Here is a 24395-nt window from a genome sequence, read left to right on the forward strand (position 1 = left end):
ATTCGTTCTTTATCCTGTAGTAATTTAGCTCCGTCGGAACGATTGCTTAATATTTTGCTTCTTGTCGAAGCGTGAAGGAGGATCTGAAGGCGCGAGACAAATCAGGAACGGTACGGCTCGATCAAAGCCTGGATCGTCGCTCAAATTTGTCGGCGCAAATGTATCACCGCAAGCGTGAAGGATTGATTTCATGATAATTTAGAGTTGCGGGATGATGGAAAAAAACAGGGTGCAAATCAATAACAAAAAATATATAAAGTAAATAAATAAAAGGATAAGAGGAAAATGCTTCAATTGACGCTTAAAATGAATTCCGGTCTAGAAAAGCCACACTGCTTCGCAGGACAGGGTAGTTTAAAAGAATAAAGCGAAAGGAACATTGTGGGTGCGATCATACCAGCACTAATGCACCGTATCCCATCAGAACTCCGAAGTTAAGCGTGCTTGGGCATAAGCAGTATTAGGATGGGTGACCCCCTGGGAAGTCCTCGTGTTGCACCCCTCTCTTTTTTGTTTCGAAATCCAAATTTCCTATTCGTTCTTTATCCTGTAGTAATTTAGCTCCGTCGGAACGATTGCTTAATATTTTGCTTCTTGTCGAAGCGTGAAGGAGGATCTGAAGGCGCGAGACAAATCAGGAACGGTACGGCTCGATCAAAGCCCGGATCGTCGCTCAAATTTGTCGGCGCAAATGTATCAGCGCAAGCGTGAAGGATTGATTTCATGATAATTTAGAGTTGCGGGATGATGGAAAAAAACAGGGGGCAAATCAATAATAAAAAAAAATATGAAAGCAAATAAATAAAAGGATAATAGGAAAATGCTTGAATTGACGCTTAAAATGAATTTCGGTCTAGAAAAGCCACACTGCTTCGCAGGACGGGGTAGTTTAAAAGTATAAAGCGAAAGAAACGTGGCGGGTGCGATCATACCAGCACTAATGCACCGGATCCCATCAGAACTCCGAAGTTAAGCATGCTTGGGCGAGAGTAGTACTAGGATGGGTGACCCCCTGGGAATTCCTCTTGTTGCACCCCTCTCTTTTTTGTTTCGAAATTCAAATTTTCTATTCGTTCTTTATCCTGTAGTAATTTAGCTCCGTCGAAACGATTGCTTAATATTTTGCTTCTTGTCGAAGCGTGAAGGAGGATCTGAAGGCGCGAGACAAATCAGGAACGGTACGGCTCGATCAAAGCCCGGATCGTCGCTCAAATTTGTCGGCGCAAATGTATCAGCGCAAGCGTTAAGGATTGATTTCATGATAATTTAGAGTTGCGGGATGATGGAAAAAAATAGGGGGCAAATCAATAACAAAAAAAATTAAGAAAGCAAATAAATAAAAGGATAATAGGAAAATGCTTGAATTGACGCTTAAAATGAATTTCGGTCTAGAAAAGCCACACTGCTTCGCAGGACGGGGTAGTTTAAAAGTATAAAGCGAAAGAAACGTGGCGGGTGCGATCATACCAGCACTAATGCACCGGATCCCATCAGAACTCCGAAGTTAAGCATGCTTGGGCGAGAGTAGTACTAGGATGGGTGACCCCCTGGGAATTCCTCTTGTTGCACCCCTCTCTTTTTTGTTTCGAAATTCAAATTTTCTATTCGTTCTTTATCCTGTAGTAATTTAGCTCCGTCGAAACGATTGCTTAATATTTTGCTTCTTGTCGAAGCGTGAAGGAGGATCTGAAGGCGCGAGACAAATCAGGAACGGTACGGCTCGATCAAAGCCCGGATCGTCGCTCAAATTTGTCGGCGCAAATGTATCAGCGCAAGCGTTAAGGATTGATTTCATGATAATTTAGAGTTGCGGGATGATGGAAAAAAATAGGGGGCAAATCAATAACAAAAAAAATTAAGAAAGCAAATAAATAAAAGGATAATAGGAAAATGCTTGAATTGACGCTTAAAATGAATTTCGGTCTAGAAAAGCCACACTACTTCGCAGGACGGGGTAGTTTAAAAGAATAAAGCGAAAGGAATATGGCGGGTGCGATCATACCAGCACTAATGCACCGGATCCCATCAGAACTTCGAAATTAAGCGTGTTTGGGCGAGAGTAGTACTTGGATTGGTGACCCCCTGGGAAGTCCTCGTGTTGCACCCCTCTCTTTTTTGTTTCGAAATCCAAATTTCCTATTCGTTCTTTATCCTGTAGTAATTTAGCTCCGTCGAAACGATTGCTTAATATTTTGCTTCTTGTCGAAGCGTGAAGGAGGATCTGAAGGCGCGAGACAAATCAGGAACGGTACGGCTCGATCAAAGCCCGGATCGTCGCTCAAATTTGTCGGCGCAAATGTATCAGCGCAAGCGTGAAGGATTGATTTCATGATAATTTAGAGTTGCGGGATGATGGAAAAAAACAGGGGGCAAATCAATATCAAAAAAAAATATGAAAGCAAATAAATAAAAGGATAATAGGAAAATGCTTGAATTGACGCTTAAAATGAATTTCGGTCTAGAAAAGCCACACTGCTTCGCAGGACGGGGTAGTTTAAAAGAATAAAGCGAAAGGAATATGGCGGGTGCGATCATACCAGCACTAATGCACCGGATCCCTTCAGAACTTCGAAATTAAGCGTGTTTGGGCGAGAGTAGCACTTGGATTGGTGACCCCCTGGGAAGTCCTCGTGTTGCACCCCGCTCTTTTTTGTTTCGAAATCCAAATTTCCTATTCGTTCTTTATCCTGTAGTAATTTAGCTCCGTCGGAACGATTGCTTAATATTTTGCTTCTTGTCGAAGCGTGAAGGAGGATCTGAAGGCGCGAGACAAATCAGGAACGGTACGGCTCGATCAAAGCCTGGATCGTCGCTCAAATTTGTCGGCGCAAATGTATCACCGCAAGCGTGAAGGATTGATTTCATGATAATTTAGAGTTGCGGGATGATGGAAAAAAACAGGGTGCAAATCAATAACAAAAAAAAATATAAAGTAAATAAATAAAATAATAAGAGGAAAATGCTTCAATTGACGCTTAAAATGAATTCCGGTCTAGAAAAGCCACACTGCTTCGCTGGACGGGGTAGTTTAAAAGAATAAAGCGAAAGGAACGTTGTGGGTGTGATCATACCAGCACTAATGCACCGTATCCCATCAGAACTCCGAAGTTAAGCGTGCTTGGGCGTGAGCAGTATTAGGATGGGTGACCCCCTGGGAATTCCTCTTGTTGCACCCCTCTCTTTTTTGTTTCGAAATTCAAATTTTCTATTCGTTCTTTATCCTGTAGTAATTTAGGTCCTTCGGAACGATTGCTTTATATTTTGCTTCTTCTCGAAGCATGAAGGCGGATCTGAAGGCGCGAGAGAAATCAGGAACGGTACGGCTCGATCAAAGCCCGGATCATCGCTCAAATTTGTCGGCGCAAATGTATCAGCGCTAGCGTGATGGATTGATTTCATGACAATTTATTGTTGCGCGATGAGGGAAAAAAACAGGGTGCAAATCAATAACAAAAAAAAATATGAAAGCAAATAAACAAAAGGATAAGAAAAAAATGCTTGAATTGACGCTTAAAATGAATTTCGGTCTAGAAAAGCCACACTGCTTTGCAGGACGGGGTAGTTTAAAAGAATAAAGCGAAAGGAACATGGCGGGTACGATCATACCAGCACTAATGCACCGGATCACATCAGAACTCCGAAGTTCAGCATGCTTGGGCGAGAGTAGTACTAGGATGGGTGACCCCCTGGGAATTCCTCTTGTTGCACCCCTCTCTTTTTTCTTTCGAAATTCAAATTTTCTATTCGTTCTTTATCCTGTAGTAATTTAGGTCCTTCAGAACGATTGCTTTATATTTTGCTTCTTCTCGAAGCATGAAGGCGGATCTGAAGGCGCGAGACAAATCAGGAACGGTACGGCTCGATCAAAGCCCGGATCGTCGCTCAAATTTGTCGGCGCAAATGTATCAGCGCAAGCGTGAAGGATTGATTTCATGATAATTTAGAGTTGCGGGATGATGGAAAAAAACAGGGGGCAAATCAATGACAAAAAAAAATATGAAAGCAAATAAATAAAAGGATAATAGGAAAATGCTTGAATTGACGCTTAAAATGAATTTCGGTCTAGAAAAGCCACACTGCTTCGCAGGACGGGGTAGTTTAAAAGTATAAAGCGAAAGGAACGTGGCGGGTGCGATCATACCAGCACTAATGCACCGGATCCCATCAGAACTCCGAAGTTAAGCATGCTTGGGCGAGAGTAGTACTAGGATGGGTGACCCCCTGGGAATTCCTCTTGTTGCACCCCTCTCTTTTTTGTTTCGAAATTCAAATTTTCTATTCGTTCTTTATCCTGTAGTAATTTAGCTTCGTCGGAACGATTGCTTAATATTTTGCTTCTTGTCGAAGCGTGAAGGAGGATCTGAAGGCGCGAGACAAATCAGGAACGGTACGGCTCGATCAAAGCCCGGATCGTCGCTCAAATTTGTCGGCGCAAATGTATCAGCGCAAGCGTTAAGGATTGATTTCATGATAATTTAGAGTTGCGGGATGATGGAAAAAAATAGGGGGCAAATCAATAACAAAAAAAATTAAGAAAGCAAATAAATAAAAGGATAATAGGAAAATGCTTGAATTGACGCTTAAAATGAATTTCGGTCTAGAAAAGCCACACTGCTTCGCAGGACGGGGTAGTTTAAAAGAATAAAGCGAAAGGAATATGGCGGGTGCGATCATACCAGCACTAATGCACCGGATCCCATCAGAACTTCGAAATTAAGCGTGTTTGGGCGAGAGTAGTACTTGGATTGGTGACCCCCTGGGAAGTCCTCGTGTTGCACCCCTCTCTTTTTTGTTTCGAAATCCAAATTTCCTATTCGTTCTTTATCCTGTAGTAATTTAGCTCCGTTGGAACGATTGCTTAATATTTTGCTTCTTGTCGAAGCATGAAGGCGGATCTGAAGGCGCGAGACAAATCAGGAACGGTACGGCTCGATCAAAGCCCGAATCGCCGCTCAAATTTGTCGGCGCAAATGTATCAGCGCAAGCGTGAAGGATTGATTTCATGATAATTTAGAGTTGCGGGATGATGGAAAAAAATAGGGGGCAAATCAATAACAAAAAAAAATAAGAAAGCAGATAAATAAAAGGATAATAGGAAAATGCTTGAATTGACGCTTAAAATGAATTTCGGTCTAGAAAAGCCACACTGCTTCGCAGGACGGGGTAGTTTAAAAGAATAAAGCGAAAGGAATATGGCGGGTGCGATCATACCAGCACTAATGCACCGGATCCCATCAGAACTTCGAAATTAAGCGTGTTTGGGCGAGAGTAGTACTTGGATTGGTGACCCCCTGGGAAGTCCTCGTGTTGCACCCCTCTCTTTTTTGTTTCGAAATCCAAATTTCCTATTCGTTCTTTATCCTGTAGTAATTTAGCTCCGTCGGAACGATTGCTTAATATTTTGCTTCTTGTCGAAGCGTGAAGGAGGATCTGAAGGCGCGAGACAAATCAGGAACGGTACGGCTCGATCAAAGCCCGGATCGTCGCTCAAATTTGTCGGCGCAAATGTATCACTGCAAGCGTGAAGGATTGATTTCATGATAATTTAGAGTTGCGGGATGATGGAAAAAAACAGGGTGCAAATCAATAACAAAAAAAAATATAAAGTAAATAAATAAAATAATAAGAGGAAAATGCTTCAATTGACGCTTAAAATGAATTCCGGTCTAGAAAAGCCACACTGCTTCGCTGGACGGGGTAGTTTAAAAGAATAAAGCGAAAGGAACGTTGTGGGTGCGATCATACCAGCACTAATGCACCGTATCCCATCAGAACTCCGAAGTTAAGCGTGCTTGGGCGTGAGCAGTATTAGGATGGGTGACCCCCTGGGAATTCCTCTTGTTGCACCCCTCTCTTTTTTGTTTCGAAATTCAAATTTTCTATTCGTTCTTTATCCTGTAGTAATTTAGGTCCTTCGGAACGATTGCTTTATATTTTGCTTCTTCTCGAAGCATGAAGGCGGATCTGAAGGCGCGAGAGAAATCAGGAACGGTACGGCTCGATCAAAGCCCGGATCATCGCTCAAATTTGTCGGCGCAAATGTATCAGCGCTAGCGTGATGGATTGATTTGATGACAATTTATTGTTGCGCGATGAGGGAAAAAAACAGGGTGCAAATCAATAACAAAAAAAAATATGAAAGCAAATAAACAAAAGGATAAGAAAAAAATGCTTGAATTGACGCTTAAAATGAATTTCGGTCTAGAAAAGCCACACTGCTTCGCAGGACGGGGTAGTTTAAAAGAATAAAGCGAAAGGAACATGGCGGGTACGATCATACCAGCACTAATGCACCGGATCACATCAGAACTCCGAAGTTCAGCATGCTTGGGCGAGAGTAGTACTAGGATGGGTGACCCCCTGGGAATTCCTCTTGTTGCACCCCTCTCTTTTTTCTTTCGAAATTCAAATTTTCTATTCGTTCTTTATCCTGTAGTAATTTAGGTCCTTCAGAACGATTGCTTTATATTTTGCTTCTTCTCGAAGCATGAAGGCGGATCTGAAGGCGCGAGACAAATCAGGAACGGTACGGCTCGATCAAAGCCCGGATCGTCGCTCAAATTTGTCGGCGCAAATGTATCAGCGCAAGCGTGAAGGATTGATTTCATGATAATTTAGAGTTGCGGGATGATGGAAAAAAACAGGGGGCAAATCAATGACAAAAAAAAATATGAAAGCAAATAAATAAAAGGATAATAGGAAAATGCTTGAATTGACGCTTAAAATGAATTTCGGTCTAGAAAAGCCACACTGCTTCGCAGGACGGGGTAGTTTAAAAGTATAAAGCGAAAGGAACGTGGCGGGTGCGATCATACCAGCACTAATGCACCGGATCCCATCAGAACTCCGAAGTTAAGCATGCTTGGGCGAGAGTAGTACTAGGATGGGTGACCCCCTGGGAATTCCTCTTGTTGCACCCCTCTCTTTTTTGTTTCGAAATTCAAATTTTCTATTCGTTCTTTATCCTGTAGTAATTTAGCTTCGTCGGAACGATTGCTTAATATTTTGCTTCTTGTCGAAGCGTGAAGGAGGATCTGAAGGCGCGAGACAAATCAGGAACGGTACGGCTCGATCAAAGCCCGGATCGTCGCTCAAATTTGTCGGCGCAAATGTATCAGCGCAAGCGTTAAGGATTGATTTCATGATAATTTAGAGTTGCGGGATGATGGAAAAAAATAGGGGGCAAATCAATAACAAAAAAAATTAAGAAAGCAAATAAATAAAAGGATAATAGGAAAATGCTTGAATTGACGCTTAAAATGAATTTCGGTCTAGAAAAGCCAACCTGCTTCGCAGGACGGGGTAGTTTAAAACAATAAAGCGAAAGGAATATGGCGGGTGCGATCATACCAGCACTAATGCACCGGATCCCATCAGAACTTCGAAATTAAGCGTGTTTGGGCGAGAGTAGTACTTGGATTGGTGACCCCCTGGGAAGTCCTCGTGTTGCACCCCTCTCTTTTTTGTTTCGAAATCCAAATTTCCTATTCGTTCTTTATCCTGTAGTAATTTAGCTCCGTTGGAACGATTGCTTAATATTTTGCTTCTTGTCGAAGCATGAAGGCGGATCTGAAGGCGCGAGACAAATCAGGAACGGTACGGCTCGATCAAAGCCCGAATCGTCGCTCAAATTTGTCGGCGCAAATGTATCAGCGCAAGCGTGAAGGATTGATTTCATGATAATTTAGAGTTGCGGGATGATGGAAAAAAATAGGGGGCAAATCAATAACAAAAAAAAATAAGAAAGCAGATAAATAAAAGGATAATAGGAAAATGCTTGAATTGACGCTTAAAATGAATTTCGGTCTAGAAAAGCCACACTGCTTCGCAGGACGGGGTAGTTTAAAAGAATAAAGCGAAAGGAATATGGCGGGTGCGATCATACCAGCACTAATGCACCGGATCCCATCAGAACTTCGAAATTAAGCGTGTTTGGGCGAGAGTAGTACTTGGATTGGTGACCCCCTGGGAAGTCCTCGTGTTGCACCCCTCTCTTTTTTGTTTCGAAATCCAAATTTCCTATTCGTTCTTTATCCTGTATTAATTTAGCTCCGTCGGAACGATTGCTTAATATTTTGCTTCTTGTCGAAGCGTGAAGGAGGATCTGAAGGCGCGAGACAAATCAGGAACGGTACGGCTCGATCAAAGCCCGGATCGTCGCTCAAATTTGTCGGCGCAAATGTATCACTGCAAGCGTGAAGGATTGATTTCATGATAATTTAGAGTTGCGGGATGATGGAAAAAAACAGGGTGCAAATCAATAACAAAAAAAAATATAAAGTAAATAAATAAAATAATAAGAGGAAAATGCTTCAATTGACGCTTAAAATGAATTCCGGTCTAGAAAAGCCACACTGCTTCGCTGGACGGGGTAGTTTAAAAGAATAAAGCGAAAGGAACGTTGTGGGTGCGATCATACCAGCACTAATGCACCGTATCCCATCAGAACTCCGAAGTTAAGCGTGCTTGGGCGTGAGCAGTATTAGGATGGGTGACCCCCTGGGAATTCCTCTTGTTGCACCCCTCTCTTTTTTGTTTCGAAATTCAAATTTTCTATTCGTTCTTTATCCTGTAGTAATTTAGGTCCTTCGGAACGATTGCTTTATATTTTGCTTCTTCTCGAAGCATGAAGGCGGATCTGAAGGCGCGAGAGAAATCAGGAACGGTACGGCTCGATCAAAGCCCGGATCATCGCTCAAATTTGTCGGCGCAAATGTATCAGCGCTAGCGTGATGGATTGATTTGATGACAATTTATTGTTGCGCGATGAGGGAAAAAAACAGGGTGCAAATCAATAACAAAAAAAAATATGAAAGCAAATAAACAAAAGGATAAGAAAAAAATGCTTGAATTGACGCTTAAAATGAATTTCGGTCTAGAAAAGCCACACTGCTTCGCAGGACGGGGTAGTTTAAAAGAATAAAGCGAAAGGAACATGGCGGGTACGATCATACCAGCACTAATGCACCGGATCACATCAGAACTCCGAAGTTCAGCATGCTTGGGCGAGAGTAGTACTAGGATGGGTGACCCCCTGGGAATTCCTCTTGTTGCACCCCTCTCTTTTTTCTTTCGAAATTCAAATTTTCTATTCGTTCTTTATCCTGTAGTAATTTAGGTCCTTCAGAACGATTGCTTTATATTTTGCTTCTTCTCGAAGCATGAAGGCGGATCTGAAGGCGCGAGACAAATCAGGAACGGTACGGCTCGATCAAAGCCCGGATCGTCGCTCAAATTTGTCGGCGCAAATGTATCAGCGCAAGCGTGAAGGATTGATTTCATGATAATTTAGAGTTGCGGGATGATGGAAAAAAACAGGGGGCAAATCAATGACAAAAAAAAATATGAAAGCAAATAAATAAAAGGATAATAGGAAAATGCTTGAATTGACGCTTAAAATGAATTTCGGTCTAGAAAAGCCACACTGCTTCGCAGGACGGGGTAGTTTAAAAGAATAAAGCGAAAGGAACGTGGCGGGTGCGATCATACCAGCACTAATGCACCGGATCCCATCAGAACTTCGAAATTAAGCGTGTTTGGGCGAGAGTAGTACTTGGATTGGTGACCCCCTGGGAAGTCCTCGTGTTGCACCCCTCTCTTTTTTGTTTCGAAATCGAAATTTCCTATTCGTTCTTTATCCTGTAGTAATTTAGCTTCGTCGGAACGATTGCTTAATATTTTGCTTCTTGTCGAAGCGTGAAGGAGGATCTGAAGGCGCGAGACAAATCAGGAACGGTACGGCTCGATCAAAGCCCGGATCGTCGCTCAAATTTGTCGGCGCAAATGTATCAGCGCAAGCGTGAAGGATTGATTTCATGATAATTTAGAGTTGCGGGATGATGGAAAAAAACAGGGGGCAAATCAATAATAAAAAAAAATATGAAAGCAAATAAATAAAAGGATAATAGGAAAATGCTTGAATTGACGCTTAAAATGAATTTCGGTCTAGAAAAGCCACACTGCTTCGCAGGACGGGGTGGTTTAAAAGAATAAAGCGAAAGGAACGTGGCGGGTGCGATCATACCAGCACTAATGCACCGGATCCCATCAGAACTTCGAAATTAAGCGTGTTTGGGCGAGAGTAGTACTTGGATTGGTGACCCCCTGGGAAGTCCTCGTGTTGCACCCCTCTCTTTTTTGTTTCGAAATCCAAATTTCCTATTCGTTCTTTATCCTGTAGTAATTTAGCTCCGTCGAAACGATTGCTTAATATTTTGCTTCTTGTCGAAGCGTGAAGGCGGATCTGAAGGCGCGAGACAAATCAGGAACGGTACGGCTCGATCAAAGCCCGGATCGTCGCACAAATTTGTCGGCGCAAATGTATCAGCGCAAGCGTGAAGGATTGATTTCATGATAATTTAGAGTTGCGGGATGATGGAAAAAAACAGGGGGCAAATCAATATCAAAAAAAAATATGAAAGCAAATAAATAAAAGGGTAATAGGAAAATGCTTGAATTGATGCTTAAAATGAATTTCGGTCTAGAAAAGCCACACTGCTTCGCAGGACGGGGTAGTTTAAAAGAATAAAGCGAAAGGAATATGGCGGGTGCGATCATACCAGCACTAATGCACCGGATCCCATCAGAACTTCGAAGTTAAGCATGCTTGGGCGAGAGTAGTACTAGGATGGGTTACCCCCTGGGAATTCCTCTTGTTGCACCCCTCTTTTTTTTGTTTCGAAATTCAAATTTTCTATTCGTTCTTTATCCTGTAGTAATTTAGGTCCTTCGGAATGATTGCTTTATATTTTGCTTCTTCTCGAAGCATGAAGGCGGATCTGAAGGCGCGAGACAAATCAGGAACGGTACGGCTCGATCAAAGCCCGGATCGTCGCTCAAATTTGTCGGCGCAAATGTATCACCGCAAGCGTGAAGGATTGATTTCATGATAATTTAGAGTTGCGGGATGATGGAAAAAAACAGGGGGCAAATCAATAACAAAAAAAAATATGAAAGCAAATAAATAAAAGGAAAATAGGAAAATGCTTGAATTGACGCTTAAAATGAATTTCGGTCTAGAAAAGCCACACTGCTTCGCAGGACGGGGTAGTTTAAAAGAATAATGCGAAAGGAACATGGCGGGTGCGATCATACCAGCACTAATGCACCGGATCCCATCAGAACTTCGAAGTTGAGCATGCTTGGGCGAGAGTAGTACTAGGATGGGTGACCCCCTGGGAATTCCTCTTGTTGCACCCCTCTCTTTTTTGTTTCGAAATTCAAATTTTCTATTCGTTCTTTATCCTGTAGTAATTTAGGTCCTTCGGAACGATTGCTTTATATTTTGCTTCTTCTCGAAGCATGAAGGCGGATCTGAAGGCGCGAGACAAATCAGGAACGGTACGGCTCGATCAAAGCCCGAATCGTCGCTCAAATTTGTCGGCGCAAATGTATCAGCGCAAGCGTGAAGGATTGATTTCATGATAATTTAGAGTTGCGGGATGATGGAAAAAAATAGGGGGCAAATCAATAACAAAAAAAATAAGAAAGCAAATAAATAAAAGGATAATAGGAAAATGCTTGAATTGACGCTTAAAATGAATTTCGGTCTAGAAAAGCCACACTGCTTCGCAGGACGGGGTAGTTTAAAAGAATAAAGCGAAAGGAATATGGCGGGTGCGATCATACCAGCACTAATGCACCGGATCCCATCAGAACTTCGAAATTAAGCGTGTTTGGGCGAGAGTAGTACTTGGATTGGTGACCCCCTGGGAAGTCCTCGTGTTGCACCCCTCTCTTTTTTGTTTCGAAATCCAAATTTCCTATTCGTTCTTTATCCTGTAGTAATTTAGCTCCGTCGGAACGATTGCTTAATATTTTGCTTCTTGTCGAAGCGTGAAGGAGGATCTGAAGGCGCGAGACAAATCAGGAACGGTACGGCTCGATCAAAGCCCGGATCGTCGCTCAAATTTGTCGGCGGAAATGTATCACCGCAAGCGTGAAGGATTGATTTCATGATAATTTAGAGTTGCGGGATGATGGAAAAAAACAGGGTGCAAATCAATAACAAAAAAAAATATAAAGTAAATAAATAAAAGAATAAGAGGAAAATGCTTCAATTGACGCTTAAAATGAATTTCGGTCTAGAAAAGCCACACTGCTTCGTTGGACGGGGTAGTTTAAAAGAATAAAGCGAAAGGAACGTTGTGGGTGCGATCATACCAGCACTAATGCACCGTATCCCATCAGAACTCCGAAGTTAAGCGTGCTTGGGCGTGAGCAGTATTAGGATGGGTGACCCCCTGGGAATTCCTCTTGTTGCACCCCTCTCTTTTTTCTTTCGAAATTCAAATTTTCTATTCGTTCTTTATCCTGTAGTAATTTAGGTCCTTCGGAACGATTGCTTTATATTTTGCTTCTTCTCGAAGCATGAAGGCGGATCTGAAGGCGCGAGACAAATCAGGAACGGTACGGCTCGATCAAAGCCCGGATCGGCGCTCAAATTTGTCGGCGCTAATGTATCAGCGCTAGCGTGAAGGATTGATTTCATGATAATTTAGAGTTGCGGGATGATGGAAAAAAACAGGGGGCAAATCAATGACAAAAAAAAAATATGAATGCAAATAAATAAAAGGATAATAGGAAAATGCTTGAATTGACGCTTAAAATGAATTTCGGTCTAGAAAAGCCAAACTGCTTCGCAGGACGGGGTAGTTTAAAAGAATAAAGCGAAAGGAATATGGCGGGTGCGATCATACCAGCACTAATGCACCGGATCCCATCAGAACTTCGAAATTAAGCGTGTTTGGGCGAGAGTAATACTTGGATTGGTGACCCCCTGGGAAGTCCTCGTGTTGCACCCCTCTCTTTTTTGTTTCGAAATCCAAATTTCCTATTCGTTCTTTATCCTGTAGTAATTTAGCTCCGTCGGAACGATTGCTTAATATTTTGCTTCTTGTCGAAGCGTGAAGGAGGATCTGAAGGCGCGAGACAAATCAGGAACGGTACGGCTCGATCAAAGCCCGGATCGTCGCTCAAATTTGTCGGCGCAAATGTATCACCGCAAGCGTGAAGGATTGATTTCATGATAATTTAGAGTTGCGGGATGATGGAAAAAAACAGGGTGCAAATCAATAACAAAAAAAATATAAAGTAAATAAATAAAAGGATAAGAGGAAAATGCTTTAATTGACGCTTAAAATGAATTCCGGTCTAGAAAAGCCACACTGCTTCGCAGGACAGGGTAGTTTAAAAGAATAAAGCGAAAGGAACGTTGTGGGTGCGATCATACCAGCACTAATGCACCGTATCCCATCAGAACTCCGAATTTAAGCGTGCTTGGGCGTGAGCAGTATTAGGATGGGTGACCCCCTGGGAATTCCTCTTGTTGCACCCCTCTCTTTTTTGTTTCGAAATTCAAATTTTCTATTCGTTCTTTATCCTGTAGTAATTTAGGTCCTTCGGAACGATTGCTTTATATTTTGCTTCTTCTCGAAGCATGAAGGCGGATCTGAAGGCGCGAGAGAATTCAGGAACGGTACGGCTCGATCAAAGCCCGGATCATCGCTCAAATTTGTCGGCGCAAATGTATCAGCGCTAGCGTGATGGATTGATTTCATGACAATTTATTGTTGCGCGATGAGGGAAAAAAACAGGGTGCAAATCAATAACAAAAAAAAATATGAAAGCAAATAAATAAAAGGATAAGAGAAAAATGCTTGAATTGACGCTTAAAATGAATTTCAGTCTAGAAAAGCCACACTGCTTCGCAGGACGGGGTAGTTTAAAAGAATAAAGCGAAAGGAACATGGCGGGTGCGATCATACCAGCACTAATGCACCGGATCCCATCAGAACTCCGAAGTTAAGCATGCTTGGGCGAGAGTAGTACTAGGATGGGTTACCCCCTGGGAATTCCTCTTGTTGCACCCCTCTTTTTTTTGTTTCGAAATTCAAATTTTCTATTCGTTCTTTATCCTGTAGTAATTTAGGTCCTTCGGAATGATTGCTTTATATTTTGCTTCTTCTCGAAGCATGAAGGCGGATCTGAAGGCGCGAGACAAATCAGGAACGGTACGGCTCGATCAAAGCCCGGATCGTTGCTCAAATTTGTCGGCGCAAATGTATCAGCGCAAGCGTGAAGGATTGATTTCATGATAATTTAGAGTTGCGGGATGATGGAAAAAAACAGGGGGCAAATCAATAACAAAAAAAAATATGAAAGCAAATAAATAAAAGGAAAATAGGAAAATGCTTGAATTGACGCTTAAAATGAATTTCGGTCTAGAAAAGCCACACTGCTTCGCAGGACGGGGTAGTTTAAAAGAATAATGCGAAAGGAACATGGCGGGTGCGATCATACCAGCACTAATGCACCGGATCCCATCAGAACTTCGAAGTTGAGCATGCTTGGGCGAGAGTAGTACTAGGATGGGTGACCCCCTGGGAATTCCTCTTGTTGCACCCCTCTCTTTTTTGTTTCGAAATTCAAATTTTCTATTCGTTCTTTATCCTGTAGTAATTTAGGTCCTTCGGAACGATTGCTTTATATTTTGCTTCTTCTCGAAGCATGAAGGCGGATCTGAAGGCGCGAGACAAATCAGGAACGGTACGGCTCGATCAAAGCCCGAATCGTCGCTCAAATTTGTCGGCGCAAATGTATCAGCGCAAGCGTGAAGGATTGATTTCATGATAATTTAGAGTTGCGGGATGATGGAAAAAAATAGGGGGCAAATCAATAACAAAAAAAATAAGAAAGCAAATAAATAAAAGGATAATAGGAAAATGCTTGAATTGACGCTTAAAATGAATTTCGGTCTAGAAAAGCCACACTGCTTCGCAGGACGGGGTAGTTTAAAAGAATAAAGCGAAAGGAATATGGCGGGTGCGATCATACCAGCACTAATGCACCGGATCCCATCAGAACTTCGAAATTAAGCGTGTTTGGGCGAGAGTAGTACTTGGATTGGTGACCCCCTGGGAAGTCCTCGTGTTGCACCCCTCTCTTTTTTGTTTCGAAATCCAAATTTCCTATTCGTTCTTTATCCTGTAGTAATTTAGCTCCGTCGGAACGATTGCTTAATATTTTGCTTCTTGTCGAAGCGTGAAGGAGGATCTGAAGGCGCGAGACAAATCAGGAACGGTACGGCTCGATCAAAGCCCGGATCGTCGCTCAAATTTGTCGGCGGAAATGTATCACCGCAAGCGTGAAGGATTGATTTCATGATAATTTAGAGTTGCGGGATGATGGAAAAAAACAGGGTGCAAATCAATAACAAAAAAAAATATAAAGTAAATAAATAAAAGAATAAGAGGAAAATGCTTCAATTGACGCTTAAAATGAATTTCGGTCTAGAAAAGCCACACTGCTTCGTTGGACGGGGTAGTTTAAAAGAATAAAGCGAAAGGAACGTTGTGGGTGCGATCATACCAGCACTAATGCACCGTATCCCATCAGAACTCCGAAGTTAAGCGTGCTTGGGCGTGAGCAGTATTAGGATGGGTGACCCCCTGGGAATTCCTCTTGTTGCACCCCTCTCTTTTTTCTTTCGAAATTCAAATTTTCTATTCGTTCTTTATCCTGTAGTAATTTAGGTCCTTCGGAACGATTGCTTTATATTTTGCTTCTTCTCGAAGCATGAAGGCGGATCTGAAGGCCCGAGACAAATCAGGAACGGTACGGCTCGATCAAAGCCCGGATCGGCGCTCAAATTTGTCGGCGCTAATGTATCAGCGCTAGCGTGAAGGATTGATTTCATGATAATTTAGAGTTGCGGGATGATGGAAAAAAACAGGGGGCAAATCAATGACAAAAAAAAAATATGAATGCAAATAAATAAAAGGATAATAGGAAAATGCTTGAATTGACGCTTAAAATGAATTTCGGTCTAGAAAAGCCAAACTGCTTCGCAGGACGGGGTAGTTTAAAAGAATAAAGCGAAAGGAATATGGCGGGTGCGATCATACCAGCACTAATGCACCGGATCCCATCAGAACTTCGAAATTAAGCGTGTTTGGGCGAGAGTAATACTTGGATTGGTGACCCCCTGGGAAGTCCTCGTGTTGCACCCCTCTCTTTTTTGTTTCGAAATCCAAATTTCCTATTCGTTCTTTATCCTGTAGTAATTTAGCTCCGTCGGAACGATTGCTTAATATTTTGCTTCTTGTCGAAGCGTGAAGGAGGATCTGAAGGCGCGAGACAAATCAGGAACGGTACGGCTCGATCAAAGCCCGGATCGTCGCTCAAATTTGTCGGCGCAAATGTATCACCGCAAGCGTGAAGGATTGATTTCATGATAATTTAGAGTTGCGGGATGATGGAAAAAAACAGGGTGCAAATCAATAACAAAAAAAATATAAAGTAAATAAATAAAAGGATAAGAGGAAAATGCTTTAATTGACGCTTAAAATGAATTCCGGTCTAGAAAAGCCACACTGCTTCGCAGGACAGGGTAGTTTAAAAGAATAAAGCGAAAGGAACGTTGTGGGTGCGATCATACCAGCACTAATGCACCGTATCCCATCAGAACTCCGAAGTTAAGCGTGTTTGGGCGAGAGTAGTACTTGGATTGGTGACCCCCTGGGAAGTCCTCGTGTTGCACCCCTCTCTTTTTTGTTTCGAAATCCAAATTTCCTATTCGTTCTTTATCCTGTAGTAATTTAGCTCCGTCGGAACGATTGCTTAATATTTTGCTTCTTGTCGAAGCGTGAAGGAGGATCTGAAGGCGCGAGACAAATCAGGAACGGTACGGCTCGATCAAAGCCCGGATCGTCGCTCAAATTTGTCGGCGCATGTAGACACCAAATTTTGAATAATTTGTATGTGGCATCTACTTCATGATTTTTATTTTAGATCGCTTGCATTTAGTTCATTGTTGTGTGTTTTGCATTTTTAGTTGTTATTTTATTTTAGTTTTATTCGTTTTGCCCTTTTAGTTTGTCTATTTATTTTGTCATTTTAGGTTTTTAATCACTTTTAAGTTTTAGATTTTAGTTTTTAGTTTTTAGTTTTTTTTTAGTTTTTAAGTTTAGCATAGAGTTTTTAGAAAAAAAGAAAAGGAAAACATCAAAAAATATGTTTTAGTCATTTTGTTTTTATTCAATGCTTTCTTGAGAAAGGAAAAAAGAGAAAAAAGAAAAATCATAAAAAGGAAAGCAAAAAAAGAAAAAAGGAAAATTTGCTCACAAAAATATGTTTATTCCTTTAAATTCAATCTTTGGGCACTTTAGTTATTTTTATTAAGTTATTTTGAGAAAAAGAAAATGATGAAAAGTGAAAAAATTGAAAATTTTAAAAATAGCCATTTTTTGTTTAGTTTCTTTTGTTTAAAATTATTTTTGTTTTGTTATTATTATTATTACCTGGTTTGTGTATTTTTGTTATTATTATTATTTATATTTTTATTATTATTTATATTTTCTGTAATTTTTAAGTTGCCTTCTTAAAAAAAAAAAAAAAAAAAAAAAAATAGAGCCACGGCATGCAAACTGCATTTTTTTTGCAGTTTGCAAAGGAGGACTTGTGCGGCTCCTTAAGCTGCAATATGGTGGCAATGTTTTAAGGGTTTAGGAGGGGGGTTGATGATATAAATAGCAAAAAAAGAAGGGTAGCCGCAACGGAAGGTTTTTGGGGGGAGAGTAAGAACGGCTAAGCAGAGAAAAACTGGGGTAACCTGGGGAGCTTGGAGATTGTAGAAAGGAAATCAAGCGAGAAGGACCAAGGGAGAAAAAAAAAGCTTGGAGTCTTGGAAAGAGTGACGGAAACAGAAGAACGGCAAAAAAAAAAAAAAAAAGGAGACCAGAAAATTTCCAGATTCTTGGCGTAAATTCCATCAAAATCGGTCCTTTCGATTCACCTTCATAGCACAGTTTTCATATATTTGGTGTTAAGGATTCAAGGTAACTCTTCCTCTCCACCTTTCCGTACTTACAATGCTCAGTTTTTCATCCGATGTTGATGTTGATTTTGGCTTCACAGTTTTGATTTCTTCTGTGTCCTTGGGTATTTGCTTTTTCCTACGTTATTGGTACAGATCTTAGCTTTATTTCCTTGCATTTGGGTTTTGTGTTTAACATGGATCATTGATACTCTTTCTGTGTAGACATCACTTCACGTTTTCTCGTATTTAGTAACACATCCTTGGGTAAAAGTTCCATGAGCAAAATCTGTTTTTCTTTTCCCTTTTTGCAAACTGTTTCTTCAACTCAGATTTCCGTGGGTTTGGTTGCTTGGCATTGAAACCTGCTTTTGTGGGTATAGAAATCTTTCTATGGGACATGATGAATCCATGAAACTTGTTTTCAATATTGAAGGTTGATCTTTGTTCGTTTGAATAAGCAAATTAAAAAAAAATGAAAAATTTCTGAGCAGATTCTGTTTGAGGCTTCCTCAAAACCATTTCGTAGTATCATTTTGAAAGCCTTTAGAATGTTGTCGTCTTGGTACCTTGTTCTTAATACTTAGTTGTCGTCTTGGTCAGCCTTTTTAGAGTGTTTTTGAAAGCTTTGAATTAGGATGGGGCAGTAAATGATTATCTCATCTTGTTCTATTGCTGAATTTCGATTGAGGGAAAAGGGTAGTGAATCTGTATGTTTGTTTTATTGTATGTTATGCTCCAGGAGCTTATGGACTCCTCCCTCTCTCCTTTGTCCCAAGTTTTGTGCTGGCGTTATGTTTAGGATCTGCTTTGAGTCCTTTTATGTCTTTACATTAGAGCTCAAATTAGCTAAGAGCCCCCTCAATCATCATGCGGCTATGCTAACAGTTTTTCTTTCTTGTCTTCTGCGTTTGGGTTGCTGGAATTTGTTTAAGTTTGCTTTAATCGTCTGAGATGTCATAAGAATGTTTGGGAGCTAAACATGAGAGACCATATCATTTGTTGGATTGGTAGTGACCGAAAGAAAGATCTCGCTGCAATTTTCCAGTTTAGACGTGAGCTTTCATAATTGTTCCCTTGCTGCACTTTCATTTAGCCGTGGTTTCCTTTGGTCATTCCTTTGCTGCACTTTTCATCTAGCCATGAGTTGCACATCTTAGTTCCTTAGCTGCACTTTTCATTTAGCCGTGAGTTATCACTTTGTTTCCTTCGCTGCATTTTTTCATAAACCCATAAGCTTGATGAGCTTTATATGTGCGAAGTTCATGTGAATGGAGTTGCGACATAGCAACAGAAATTTTCGTCGTAGATGGTTTTCTTTCTTTTGCTGTAATTCATCTTCATAATTTGCTGTTTTCTTAGCTTTTCGCAACAATACATAAGCTGGTTTGCTCATTTCTTTTCGCTAGCTGAATTAGGTGTAGAAAGGGGTGGTGTTTGATTGGTTTTGAAGTTGTATGCTCGGCTCTAAACATTGTGAACCCATTTTTAAACATTGCTGGATTTTTTGATGAGATTAGAAATGTTGAATCTTCTTGGCATAAAATTTCCTAGCACTTGCATGTTTGTTCCTGATATGTTTTGGTTTGTTTGGAGGATCAAGTTGGGAGTTATGTTGTTTGACTCAAAGTGGGGATGTTGCTAGATAAAATTTGTCCAAGCTTGGCGTTAGTTTTGCCAAAATCTGTTTGAAAAAATGAAAATGCACCAATCTTTGAGTGGGTTTTTGTAACAAAAGTGCAGCAGCTTTTTGGTTTTGTAAACTTGCAAGAAATTACTTTGATTAAGTATTGTTTAAGCATGCTTTAATTAGAATTAGTTTAACGCTTTGTTAGCTAAAGATTCATAGATGAATTTGTGGATAAGCTAGCTTAGCCTACCAAGATTTTCTTGTTGCTGCCGAAACTTCCTTGTTGTTTTGCCGAAAGTTTCTTGTTTGTTGCAGAAAATTTTGTTCCTCACGTATGCATGCATGTCAATATTTCTGAATCTTGCACTTTGAGCCCCAAGTCTCCCCTTAAGCCACTAGGGCCCAAAAACTTTGGAATTTTAATCAATTGGATCCCTTGTATTTTTGCAGCAATGTATGATGGCCCAACTACATTCCATGATCTTGCAATTAGGTCCTAAAACACTTGCATCTTAACCCCCTAAGTTCCCCCTTGCCTTGTTATGGTCCAATTAGTTGAATAATTTAATCACTTTTGTCATTCTAGAATCTTAATTGTTTTTGGTTTGCTTTGACATGATTTTGGGTAAGATGTTTAGTGAGTTTTAGGATGCATTTTGAGGTTCAATAAGTTTTAATAGAATTTTTAGCTTGGATTTGTGTTCTAAACACATTTTTTGCATTTGATTTTTTATGGGTCTCATCTTAAGTCATCATTTTTGGTATTTTATTTTACTCTCTTTTAGGAATTTTCATGTCCTTCTAATTATGTCCCTCTTGCAATAATTGCTTTGTACATAGTTGGTTTGTCTATGTAAATACTTTAATTGACTCAATTTGGTGTTTAACTTTCATTTTTCATATTTAATTTTTTGTTTCATGTGATTATTTGATATTTTAAGTGGTACCTTGACCTTTTTATTATTTTGGAGGGTAAGTTAGTAATTTCACTACGTTAGGGCGTCGATTCAAGGGAGGTACACTCTATCCCTCATTTTACACTTCATTTGACCCTACGTGCTCCTACGTGTTATGTGAATATGCATACCTACTCCGCTTTCCTTACCTCCTTGCGTGCATTTACTTGCTTTTTATTTTATTTATACTTTATGGGGTATGTGTACACCTCTTGGCTTGTAATAGATAGGGCTCGGAGAGCATCTTGTCCATTTCCCTTCCCCTTTATGCTTTTATGGGGTATGTGTACACCTCTTGGCTTGTAATAGATAGGGCTCGGAGAGCATCTGGTCCACTTCCCCTTCCTCTTGCTTGCTTGTTTTGTTTAATTGTTTTATTAGGCTCTTGCATCTAGTCGAGCATGCTAAATGCTATGTGCTATGTGTTTACGAGTATTTTGGCATGTCTACTTGCTTTCATAGCCATGAATGAATGGAATGGATGAATGTACGTTTCCGCTAGTCCAACGCTAGTCGGAATTCATAGAATGGGCTAGTCCAACGCTAGACCCTTAGGGATTTCCCCTCATTAGCATATCATTTGCTTGTTCACCACATATCATGCATTTTTCTTAGTTTTATCACTTGGCATGCTCCTCGAACCCCCCTTCCCTTCATTTTAGGATTTTTGCATATAATGCTAGTTAGGGTACATTTGCCTGAGGAGTTCCCTTCCGATAAGGGAAACGAGCGAGTGTGGCTACTCGATAGCCTTAGCACGCTAGTTTCGCCCTCTATCAAAGGGCAAATTGAGTCACGATTTAGGTCTCCCCGTACCCAATATGCATGAATTCCCTAGGCTCATGCATTCTCAATCCACTCTATCATTACACTTTCACTTTTGTCTCATTTACACACATGCACCCATTTATCACTTTCACTTGCACACGAACACTTTTTTTTTTTTTTTTTTTATCTTCACTTGCACACGAACACTCTTATCTACACTCGCACACGAGTACTTTCACCTTCATTTGCACACCGATATTTTCGCACTTTTCTTTAAATTGCATACATGCATTTTTGCCCACTTGCACTTGGAGTATATATATATTTGTATTCAAAGACATTTGCACACCTCCACTTGTATCGTATTTTTATTAATCTTCCCACTTCACACAAACTCACACTTTCACATGGCATGCATTCCACTCATTTTTTACGTCATTTAGGTTTAGGTGTGACCTCTCCAAAAGGATCATTATTGGGCTTTCACAATTAATGTGATTGGCACCACTCAACCTTTGAAGAGAAATTTCCCCCAATCCCCCTAGGTCTAGGTTTTTGCATTCATATAGACATATCCAATACGCGATACATACCTTGGGTAGAAAAATTAGGAAAAATTGGTTTGAGTCGCGCAACTAGCCTTGGCTAGGTCAAAGGGGTGCCTTGGATTCTATCCTTGCCTTCCCCTTTGTCAAACGTGACCCCCGAACCTTTTTCTTTGGCTTACGTGGACTAGGAGTCGTTTTAAAAAGGGTTTTACTACTTTGTCTTTAAAAATCATTTTTGGGTGACTTGGTACACCCTAACTCTATACCAAGTGGCGACTCCATTTTTGATACAAAAAACCCTTTTGAACTTCACTTGGCCAAATCGTCGCATTCTAAGTCCCATGGCCTTTTGCTTTTCATTTCGCACACGTTCACATGTATATCACGCACACTTACACCACACACCACAACACACAACATCACACACTCGATTCGAAAAGTGGGGCGCGACAGCGCAAATGTATCACCGCAAGCGTGAAGGATTGATTTCATGATAATTTAGAGTTGCGGGATGATGGAAAAAAACAGGGTGCAAATCAATAACAAAAAAAAATATAAAGTAAATAAATAAAAGAATAAGAGGAAAATGCTTCAATTGACGCTTAAAATGAATTTCGGTCTAGAAAAGCCACACTGCTTCGTTGGACGGGGTAGTTTAAAAGAATAAAGCGAAAGGAACGTTGTGGGTGCGATCATACCAGCACTAATGCACCGTATCCCATCAGAACTCCGAAGTTAAGCGTGCTTGGGCGTGAGCAGTATTAGGATGGGTGACCCCCTGGGAATTCCTCTTGTTGCACCCCTCTCTTTTTTGTTTCGAAATTCAAATTTTCTATTCGTTCTTTATCCTGTAGTAATTTAGGTCCTTCGGAACGATTGCTTTATATTTTGCTTCTTCTCGAAGCATGAAGGCGGATCTGAAGGCGCGAGAGAAATCAGGAACGGTACGGCTCGATCAAAGCCCGGATCATCGCTCAAATTTGTCGGCGCAAATGTATCAGCGCTAGCGTGATGGATTGATTTGATGACAATTTATTGTTGCGCGATGAGGGAAAAAAACAGGGTGCAAATCAATAACAAAAAAAAATATGAAAGCAAATAAACAAAAGGATAAGAAAAAAATGCTTGAATTGACGCTTAAAATGAATTTCGGTCTAGAAAAGCCACACTGCTTCGCAGGACGGGGTAGTTTAAAAGAATAAAGCGAAAGGAACATGGCGGGTACGATCATACCAGCACTAATGCACCGGATCACATCAGAACTCCGAAGTTCAGCATGCTTGGGCGAGAGTAGTACTAGGATGGGTGACCCCCTGGGAATTCCTCTTGTTGCACCCCTCTCTTTTTTGTTTCGAAATTCAAATTTTCTATTCGTTCTTTATCCTGTAGTAATTTAGGTCCTTCGGAACGATTGCTTTATATTTTGCTTCTTCTCGAAGCATGAAGGCAGATCTGAAGGCGCGAGACAAATCAGGAACGGTACGACTCGATCAAAGCCCGAATCGTCGCTCAAATTTGTCGGCGCAAATGTATCAGCGCAAGCGTGAAGGATTGATTTCATGATAATTTAGAGTTGCGGGATGATGGAAAAAAATAGGGGGCAAATCAATAACAAAAAAAATTAAGAAAGCAAATAAATAAAAGGATAATAGGAAAATGCTTGAATTGACGCTTAAAATGAATTTCGGTCTAGAAAAGCCACACTGCTTCGCAGGACGGGGTAGTTTAAAAGAATAAAGCGAAAGGAATATGGCGGGTGCGATCATACCAGCACTAATGCACCGGATCCCATCAGAACTTCGAAATTAAGCGTGTTTGGGCGAGAGTAGTACTTGGATTGGTGACCCCCTGGGAAGTCCTCGTGTTGCACCCCTCTCTTTTTTGTTTCGAAATCCAAATTTCCTATTCGTTCTTTATCCTGTAGTAATTTAGCTCCGTCGGAACGATTGCTTAATATTTTGCTTCTTGTCGAAGCGTGAAGGAGGACCTGAAGGCGCGAGACAAATCAGGAACGGTACGGCTCGATCAAAGCCCGGATCGTCGCTCAAATTTGTCGGCGCAAATGTATCAGCGCAAGCGTGAAGGATTGATTTCATGATAATTTAGAGTTGCGGGATGATGGAAAAAAACAGGGGGCAAATCAATATCAAAAAAAAATATGAAAGCAAATAAATAAAAGGATAATAGGAAAATGCTTGAATTGACGCTTAAAATGAATTTCGGTCTAGAAAAGCCACACTGCTTCGCAGGACGGGGTAGTTTAAAAGAATAAAGCGAAAGGAATATGGCGGGTGCGATCATACCAGCACTAATGCACCGGATCCCATCAGAACTTCGAAGTTAAGCATGCTTGGGCGAGAGTAGTACTAGGATGGGTTACCCCCTGGGAATTCCTCTTGTTGCACCCCTCTTTTTTTTGTTTCGAAATTCAAATTTTCTATTCGTTCTTTATCCTGTAGTAATTTAGGTCCTTCGGAATGATTGCTTTATATTTTGCTTCTTCTCGAAGCATGAAGGCGGATCTGAAGGCGCGAGACAAATCAGGAACGGTACGGCTCGATCAAAGCCCGGATCGTCGCTCAAATTTGTCGGCGCAAATGTATCAGCGCAAGCGTGAAGGATTGATTTCATGATAATTTAGAGTTGCGGGATGATGGAAAAAAACAGGGGGCAAATCA

The 24395-nt window shown here is 40.9% G+C and overlaps 35 non-coding genes across 35 annotated transcripts; all 35 read left to right on the forward strand.

The window, feature by feature from the left end:
- Positions 1-383: 383 nt before the first annotated feature.
- On the forward strand, positions 384-502 carry LOC140023857 (5S ribosomal RNA). Its single transcript, XR_011827822.1, has one exon. It is a non-coding gene; the product is annotated as a 5S ribosomal RNA (ribosomal RNA).
- Positions 503-918: 416 nt separating this feature from the next.
- On the forward strand, positions 919-1037 carry LOC140032008 (5S ribosomal RNA). Its single transcript, XR_011835934.1, has one exon. It is a non-coding gene; the product is annotated as a 5S ribosomal RNA (ribosomal RNA).
- A 416-nt stretch (positions 1038-1453) lies between these two features.
- Positions 1454-1572, forward strand: LOC140032009 (5S ribosomal RNA). The gene has a single exon (XR_011835935.1). It is a non-coding gene; the product is annotated as a 5S ribosomal RNA (ribosomal RNA).
- A 416-nt stretch (positions 1573-1988) lies between these two features.
- Positions 1989-2107, forward strand: LOC140023102 (5S ribosomal RNA). The gene has a single exon (XR_011827075.1). It is a non-coding gene; the product is annotated as a 5S ribosomal RNA (ribosomal RNA).
- Positions 2108-2523: 416 nt separating this feature from the next.
- Positions 2524-2642, forward strand: LOC140025023 (5S ribosomal RNA). The gene has a single exon (XR_011829000.1). It is a non-coding gene; the product is annotated as a 5S ribosomal RNA (ribosomal RNA).
- A 415-nt stretch (positions 2643-3057) lies between these two features.
- On the forward strand, positions 3058-3176 carry LOC140023877 (5S ribosomal RNA). Its single transcript, XR_011827842.1, has one exon. It is a non-coding gene; the product is annotated as a 5S ribosomal RNA (ribosomal RNA).
- A 416-nt stretch (positions 3177-3592) lies between these two features.
- Positions 3593-3711, forward strand: LOC140024485 (5S ribosomal RNA). Its single transcript, XR_011828459.1, has one exon. It is a non-coding gene; the product is annotated as a 5S ribosomal RNA (ribosomal RNA).
- A 416-nt stretch (positions 3712-4127) lies between these two features.
- On the forward strand, positions 4128-4246 carry LOC140032010 (5S ribosomal RNA). Its single transcript, XR_011835936.1, has one exon. It is a non-coding gene; the product is annotated as a 5S ribosomal RNA (ribosomal RNA).
- Positions 4247-4662: 416 nt separating this feature from the next.
- Positions 4663-4781, forward strand: LOC140023104 (5S ribosomal RNA). The gene has a single exon (XR_011827077.1). It is a non-coding gene; the product is annotated as a 5S ribosomal RNA (ribosomal RNA).
- Positions 4782-5197: 416 nt separating this feature from the next.
- On the forward strand, positions 5198-5316 carry LOC140023105 (5S ribosomal RNA). Its single transcript, XR_011827078.1, has one exon. It is a non-coding gene; the product is annotated as a 5S ribosomal RNA (ribosomal RNA).
- Positions 5317-5731: 415 nt separating this feature from the next.
- On the forward strand, positions 5732-5850 carry LOC140023556 (5S ribosomal RNA). The gene has a single exon (XR_011827525.1). It is a non-coding gene; the product is annotated as a 5S ribosomal RNA (ribosomal RNA).
- Positions 5851-6266: 416 nt separating this feature from the next.
- LOC140024486 (5S ribosomal RNA) lies at positions 6267-6385 on the forward strand. The gene has a single exon (XR_011828460.1). It is a non-coding gene; the product is annotated as a 5S ribosomal RNA (ribosomal RNA).
- Positions 6386-6801: 416 nt separating this feature from the next.
- On the forward strand, positions 6802-6920 carry LOC140032011 (5S ribosomal RNA). The gene has a single exon (XR_011835937.1). It is a non-coding gene; the product is annotated as a 5S ribosomal RNA (ribosomal RNA).
- A 416-nt stretch (positions 6921-7336) lies between these two features.
- Positions 7337-7455, forward strand: LOC140023106 (5S ribosomal RNA). The gene has a single exon (XR_011827079.1). It is a non-coding gene; the product is annotated as a 5S ribosomal RNA (ribosomal RNA).
- A 416-nt stretch (positions 7456-7871) lies between these two features.
- Positions 7872-7990, forward strand: LOC140023107 (5S ribosomal RNA). The gene has a single exon (XR_011827080.1). It is a non-coding gene; the product is annotated as a 5S ribosomal RNA (ribosomal RNA).
- A 415-nt stretch (positions 7991-8405) lies between these two features.
- On the forward strand, positions 8406-8524 carry LOC140023557 (5S ribosomal RNA). Its single transcript, XR_011827526.1, has one exon. It is a non-coding gene; the product is annotated as a 5S ribosomal RNA (ribosomal RNA).
- A 416-nt stretch (positions 8525-8940) lies between these two features.
- On the forward strand, positions 8941-9059 carry LOC140024487 (5S ribosomal RNA). Its single transcript, XR_011828461.1, has one exon. It is a non-coding gene; the product is annotated as a 5S ribosomal RNA (ribosomal RNA).
- Positions 9060-9475: 416 nt separating this feature from the next.
- Positions 9476-9594, forward strand: LOC140023108 (5S ribosomal RNA). Its single transcript, XR_011827081.1, has one exon. It is a non-coding gene; the product is annotated as a 5S ribosomal RNA (ribosomal RNA).
- A 416-nt stretch (positions 9595-10010) lies between these two features.
- On the forward strand, positions 10011-10129 carry LOC140023109 (5S ribosomal RNA). The gene has a single exon (XR_011827082.1). It is a non-coding gene; the product is annotated as a 5S ribosomal RNA (ribosomal RNA).
- A 416-nt stretch (positions 10130-10545) lies between these two features.
- On the forward strand, positions 10546-10664 carry LOC140032623 (5S ribosomal RNA). The gene has a single exon (XR_011836548.1). It is a non-coding gene; the product is annotated as a 5S ribosomal RNA (ribosomal RNA).
- A 416-nt stretch (positions 10665-11080) lies between these two features.
- On the forward strand, positions 11081-11199 carry LOC140023352 (5S ribosomal RNA). The gene has a single exon (XR_011827321.1). It is a non-coding gene; the product is annotated as a 5S ribosomal RNA (ribosomal RNA).
- Positions 11200-11614: 415 nt separating this feature from the next.
- LOC140023110 (5S ribosomal RNA) lies at positions 11615-11733 on the forward strand. The gene has a single exon (XR_011827083.1). It is a non-coding gene; the product is annotated as a 5S ribosomal RNA (ribosomal RNA).
- A 415-nt stretch (positions 11734-12148) lies between these two features.
- On the forward strand, positions 12149-12267 carry LOC140023558 (5S ribosomal RNA). The gene has a single exon (XR_011827527.1). It is a non-coding gene; the product is annotated as a 5S ribosomal RNA (ribosomal RNA).
- A 417-nt stretch (positions 12268-12684) lies between these two features.
- Positions 12685-12803, forward strand: LOC140024268 (5S ribosomal RNA). Its single transcript, XR_011828241.1, has one exon. It is a non-coding gene; the product is annotated as a 5S ribosomal RNA (ribosomal RNA).
- Positions 12804-13217: 414 nt separating this feature from the next.
- On the forward strand, positions 13218-13336 carry LOC140024707 (5S ribosomal RNA). The gene has a single exon (XR_011828683.1). It is a non-coding gene; the product is annotated as a 5S ribosomal RNA (ribosomal RNA).
- Positions 13337-13752: 416 nt separating this feature from the next.
- Positions 13753-13871, forward strand: LOC140032224 (5S ribosomal RNA). Its single transcript, XR_011836149.1, has one exon. It is a non-coding gene; the product is annotated as a 5S ribosomal RNA (ribosomal RNA).
- A 416-nt stretch (positions 13872-14287) lies between these two features.
- On the forward strand, positions 14288-14406 carry LOC140023353 (5S ribosomal RNA). Its single transcript, XR_011827322.1, has one exon. It is a non-coding gene; the product is annotated as a 5S ribosomal RNA (ribosomal RNA).
- Positions 14407-14821: 415 nt separating this feature from the next.
- On the forward strand, positions 14822-14940 carry LOC140023111 (5S ribosomal RNA). Its single transcript, XR_011827084.1, has one exon. It is a non-coding gene; the product is annotated as a 5S ribosomal RNA (ribosomal RNA).
- A 415-nt stretch (positions 14941-15355) lies between these two features.
- Positions 15356-15474, forward strand: LOC140023559 (5S ribosomal RNA). The gene has a single exon (XR_011827528.1). It is a non-coding gene; the product is annotated as a 5S ribosomal RNA (ribosomal RNA).
- A 417-nt stretch (positions 15475-15891) lies between these two features.
- LOC140024269 (5S ribosomal RNA) lies at positions 15892-16010 on the forward strand. Its single transcript, XR_011828242.1, has one exon. It is a non-coding gene; the product is annotated as a 5S ribosomal RNA (ribosomal RNA).
- A 414-nt stretch (positions 16011-16424) lies between these two features.
- Positions 16425-16543, forward strand: LOC140032666 (5S ribosomal RNA). The gene has a single exon (XR_011836591.1). It is a non-coding gene; the product is annotated as a 5S ribosomal RNA (ribosomal RNA).
- Positions 16544-22401: 5858 nt separating this feature from the next.
- On the forward strand, positions 22402-22520 carry LOC140023560 (5S ribosomal RNA). Its single transcript, XR_011827529.1, has one exon. It is a non-coding gene; the product is annotated as a 5S ribosomal RNA (ribosomal RNA).
- A 416-nt stretch (positions 22521-22936) lies between these two features.
- Positions 22937-23055, forward strand: LOC140024488 (5S ribosomal RNA). Its single transcript, XR_011828462.1, has one exon. It is a non-coding gene; the product is annotated as a 5S ribosomal RNA (ribosomal RNA).
- Positions 23056-23471: 416 nt separating this feature from the next.
- Positions 23472-23590, forward strand: LOC140023112 (5S ribosomal RNA). The gene has a single exon (XR_011827085.1). It is a non-coding gene; the product is annotated as a 5S ribosomal RNA (ribosomal RNA).
- Positions 23591-24006: 416 nt separating this feature from the next.
- Positions 24007-24125, forward strand: LOC140032624 (5S ribosomal RNA). The gene has a single exon (XR_011836549.1). It is a non-coding gene; the product is annotated as a 5S ribosomal RNA (ribosomal RNA).
- Positions 24126-24395: the final 270 nt, after the last annotated feature.

Source organism: Coffea arabica, chromosome 11e, assembly GCF_036785885.1.
Source record: "Coffea arabica cultivar ET-39 chromosome 11e, Coffea Arabica ET-39 HiFi, whole genome shotgun sequence".
In the NCBI taxonomy this organism is placed as follows: domain Eukaryota; kingdom Viridiplantae; phylum Streptophyta; class Magnoliopsida; order Gentianales; family Rubiaceae; genus Coffea; species Coffea arabica.